The sequence below is a fragment of the Triturus cristatus genome, chromosome 11 (genome assembly GCF_964204655.1).
Source record: "Triturus cristatus chromosome 11, aTriCri1.1, whole genome shotgun sequence".
Classification (NCBI taxonomy): Eukaryota; Metazoa; Chordata; class Amphibia; order Caudata; family Salamandridae; genus Triturus; species Triturus cristatus.
This window is the reverse complement of record NC_140594.1, coordinates 383,264,647-383,269,646: the sequence shown is the minus strand read 5'-3', so window position 1 is coordinate 383,269,646 and position 5,000 is coordinate 383,264,647. Positions and strand designations below refer to the sequence as shown.

General features: G+C 39.5%; 1 pseudogene; it reads right to left on the bottom strand.

Annotated features, from left to right (window-relative positions):
• The window catches only part of LOC146784228 (28S ribosomal RNA), a 12,408-nt pseudogene that overhangs the window by 4,102 nt on the left and 3,306 nt on the right, over positions 1 to 5,000 (bottom strand).

Below are 5,000 nucleotides of genomic sequence, written 5' to 3'. Positions count from 1 at the left end.
TCAAAGGGGTTCTCTTTTCCCGCTGATTCTGCCAAGCCCGTTCCCTTGGCAGTGGTTTTGCTAGATAGTAGGTAGGGACAGTGGGAATCTCGTTCATCCATTCATGCGCGTCACTAATTAGATGACGAGGCATTTGGCTATCTGTACCACCTCGCGGTGGCTGATTCTGGGTTATTATGATGCCCATCAGCGTCAAATCGGGTTTGCTTCCAACAATACAACATTTGTTCGCTCCGGAGTACAGCCACACTTTAAGCTGTCCTCACTGGAACTGGGGTCACGTATAGCCCAGAGATAGTACACCCTGCAGTACTATTCCAACAATATAAAATTGTCTACGAACAGTCCTGATTAGCAGGACATCAATAATCAATGCAATAAGTAGTGACTATGTGTATGTAGTTATTTGAGACCTATTTTATTCAAGACATTTCAATAATCATGATGTACACATTTGTATCTAAATCATTATACTATAAGCACACAACTATAAAAAATACACATCTATAAATTGCTCATCTAGTTTGAAAATACATTTCTATAAACTTCACATCTATAAAATCCACATCTATACTAATTCTTGTGTCAACTATTAACTATTACGTGACTGTTGAACCACATGTAAATATTAGTGAATCAACATTTAGGCTAATATTTTGTAAAAGTGACGTGTGCTGTACAATAGTGTACATCTCAGTGTTTGACCTGAAATTTAATTGTCCATGAATACTTGGCACATTTTTAGAGTGTCCATTAATGTAGTCAGGCAAACATTCTTCTTGAATGGGAACGACATTTGCAGACCAAGATCAGCCAGAGCAACATCATTACATTGAGGCCAAATACCCCGACATCCTACAATAAAGCCATGAAATTTTACAGTTTTACAGTTGGTAAGATCTTTGATTTGCTGTGATAGATCCTGATAGTATTTAACTTTACTCTCATACGCTAATTCAAGGGAATTCTGTGAGTTTTCATAACGAATTGAAACATCAACCACTACAGCAGTACCATTTTTGGTGAACACTACATCTGGTTTTCTTAGTTCACCTTGACTATTTTTGACATGAGGTTCCCTGTATGTCATCCACCCACACCTTTTTGCTCTATCAATTAGCAATTCCAACACTTTGTTATGCCTTTTTATTCTTATGTCCTTGGTTTTAGGACATGCACCTGAAATATGTGAAATTGTTTCACACACATCTTTACAGTATCTACAAGTAGCAAATGTACGATTTCTTCCCCTAGTGATGGTTTCTCTAGTATACAGGACATTTGCTCTCAACATTAGCGCAGCTATGTATTGATTTTCTTTTATTTTATTATGTTTTCTGATCCAAATATTTGAGGTTGGATTACTTGCTAAGTATTTTATACCATCACCTTGGACAGGGAGATTTGCCCATTTCTCAAATTCCTCTTTCCTCCAATCATATGTTGCTACCAAATTCAATTCATGACTCAGAAATCTACTGTCTAAAATGTTGAGTTTGTGTGTTTTAATGATGCTATCAATTTTTTCATTGATTACTTCTCCTGCATACATGAATGAATGAGCTATGTACAGATCTGGAGCTTCCCTGAGATACAATAAGTTATTAACATTGTTCAGACCAATTGTCGTACATAACTTTGGAATACTGAGGCCCCCAAAGGATCTTTTCGAATACAGGAGACCATCACATGTGTATGCAGGTAGGTGTAGAAAATGTTTGACATACTTTCTAATTGTTTGATCCAGAATGTTTAAAGTTTTCGCTTCTGTTCCTGTCATTTCCAGTTTAAATGACAGTTTAGGGATCAAGTATTGACAGAATATTTCTATTTTCTGTGTGGGCTTAAGTGGTAGATTGTCGAGTTTTTGAGCCCAATCACCAAGAACCTCATTAATTTTGTTGTTGCTTGAATGGCCAGTGTGTGAATCAAAGTTCAGTCCGAGGTATCTCACACTTTCTCCTGGATGGATGTTTTCAATGTTTTGTTTTTCAAATTGCCATGGTTTACAGTTGTTTACCATGATCTTATCTTTATGGTGACTTATATAGAATCCATGTGTTTTTTTCACATTAAGTTTTAATCCTGTTGTTTTACTGAATTTTTCAATGATTTTCAGATTTGTACTCATTCCTTCCCAGGTGTTGCTGAGTACTGCGATGTCATCAGCAAAGGCCAGAGCGGTGATTTGCTTGATGAGATCATTGGAGCCGAATGTGAAGCCCTTGCCTTCTTTCTGAAGATCACAGATCAGAGGATCCATGGCAATATTAAACAGCAGTGGGGATAAAGAGTCACCTTGCTTAACTCCTGACTTCATTGTTATTTCTGGAGTTGCTTCATTGTTTTTTCCCTTGAAAAATGTTGTTGAGTCAGTGTATAAGTCTTTTATTATGTCTCTGATGCATGAAGGAACTCTGTGTCTTTCAAGACTCTGTAGAATATGGCCATGGCTGACAGAGTCAAAAGCTTTTGAGATATCTACGAACACCACTGCCAACGAGCTTCTGTTCTTTCGTGCCCCTTTTATAATGTTTTGCAGAAGAGTCAGATTTTCGAGACAACCTCTCACCTTCATGAAGCCTTTTTGTCTCGTATTTATTTCAACGAAAAATGTGAGTCTTTTAGTTAATATTTTCGTGAACAACTTCATGAATGCCATACCGATGGTAATTGGACGCCAATTACTTATCTTTTTGAGTTCGCTAATCGGTACATTCTTGGGTATTAGTATTGACCGGTTCTTCTTAATACTGTCTGGTACTCTTCTCATCAATAACCAAGACGATAAGATTCTGGGTGGTAGTCTTGGTTCCCTGCTATGCACTTTATTTAAGTCATTTAGACCAATCTTATCAGGCCCCACTGCTTTCTTTAAATCTGATTCATCAAAGGCTTTAGTCACTTCGAGCAGTGTAATTTCTTTACATAGACTTCCAATTTCCCATTCATCTGGGATCCGGTCAATTGGGATGAATTTGGTATTTTTCTTGTTTTCTTTTTCAATTATGCCTTTATAGTATTGGAAGATTTCATCAGCACTGATTTGACAGGTGGCATCTTCTGCCCCATCAGTGATTATCTGGGCAATTTTATTTTTGTCTTTTTGGAACATTGTCTGGTATTCTTTGTAACTGCCCTTTGCTTTTGCATAGTTTTTCTTGTGTGCCTGATTGAGCCTTCCATTTTTCTTATTTTTCTTTGGTATCTTGTTTTGTACAGAGGCAGTCTGTTGCTCATCTTGAGCAGAGTTCATAGGTTCATTATCGGGTTCGCTCGTTGGTTCGGTACGATTTGATGGTACAGGATTTATATCATTGGTGTTTTCTTATATATAAGTCACTATCTCATGCATCAGATCCATAGCAGCATCGTGATGCTGGATGTTTTTGGTGTACTTCTCGATTTCTGTGATTCTACCATTCAGTTCATCAAAGTTTTTTATTTTTGGCGTTCGTTTCCGATTGATAAAGTCTTTGCGCCTTTCTGTTGTTACTTCTACTGCAATCTCTGGTTCATCGCAGGAGTCATTCTCAGACATATTGGATGCTTGCAGTACATCCTTTGTCGATTTTTTGCTCTTATCTCTTCTATCTCTTCTTTTTTCTGCAATTTGTTTACTATTTTTATTGTCAAAATGTGGGACCATCAGCACATTAATGTTTCTTTTGTTCTCGTACACTTTTTCCAATTCTGCTAATAGCAGTATTTCCTCCTGTGACCATAGTTTTGATGGTTTGCTGCTTGCTAGAGCTGCCAGTCTAGCCTCATTTTGCGCTCTTGGATGCGCGTGCCGAGCATGTTGTGAGACTCCAATCTTTGTTCCAAATCTGAGGTCACAGAAGCTGCACAGGAATGGCAACTCTCCTTTTTGAGGTCTTCCTTTACATTTTGCATAGTGGCATGCAATATTGTGGTATTCGGCTTCTTTGTCACATTTTGAACAGTACGTTTTGAGATAGAAGCCTTTATGCTTGTTGGAGACATGTTCCTCAATTCTTTGAAAGTTCCCAATATGTCTCCACACAAGTCACATTTATATTTTTCGTTTGGGTATTTCCAATATGTGACTTTTTTGGAGTAGTCACTTTTCTTTGTTATCAGTTCTTTGCTGATTTCGTATACATCCGGTATGTTTCCAAAATTGGCTGTATCAATGTTATTTTTGGCTGAGGAGGCCACAAATTTTTATTTTTATTTTATTTAATTCTTTTTATTTGCATTTTTAGCAACAAAATTAACACAAAACTACCCACTGCTGTGTACATATGACAAGTTATGACGACACAACCCCCCACCAGCACAACGCCAATGACAGGATTGAGAGAGACCATCTCAATATCGCGGAGCAACACGCGCGTGACCCATCCGCCAACTCTCCTCCCCTTCCCCGCACATGATCCACCTCTTCGTTCCCTGCCAGAGTGCCCCACAATCAACCTCAAGTACATCCGTCTCCAGCCAGTCCTAGTGAAGAGCCTCGAATTACAGCGCTTGAAGCGTAGTTTGCGCCAACCAGAGTGTGAAGGGCTCCCATATATCCTTCGGTCGCGATCTCATCGGCAAGAGCTCCCAGTATAAGGCGAGCTGTGTCTGGCAATAGACAGCGCTTTTAACCCATTCCCTAATGCTTGGCGACTGAGCCACACCCCAATAGATTGCAACTTGTCGTTTGGCCAGCAATAGTAGCATCGCTGGCAACTTACGGAAATTGGGTTCGACCATGTGTAAAATTCCCAATAGCGCAGCCTGCGGTGTGCATGGAATCAGTAGGCCAGTGATTGCACATATTTTCTCCAGCACCCTGGGCCAGAAGGACGCCAATGCGGGACAGTCCCACGCCATATGCAAGAAAGTAGTTCCGCGCACATGACAGCGCCAACAATTATCTGTTTCTCTCAGGCCCATGCGGTATAGCCGGCTAGGGGTGCGATACGTCATATGTATGTATTTGAAATGGATCAGGCGGAGCCTGTAATTGGGGGATAAGATCTCAAGGA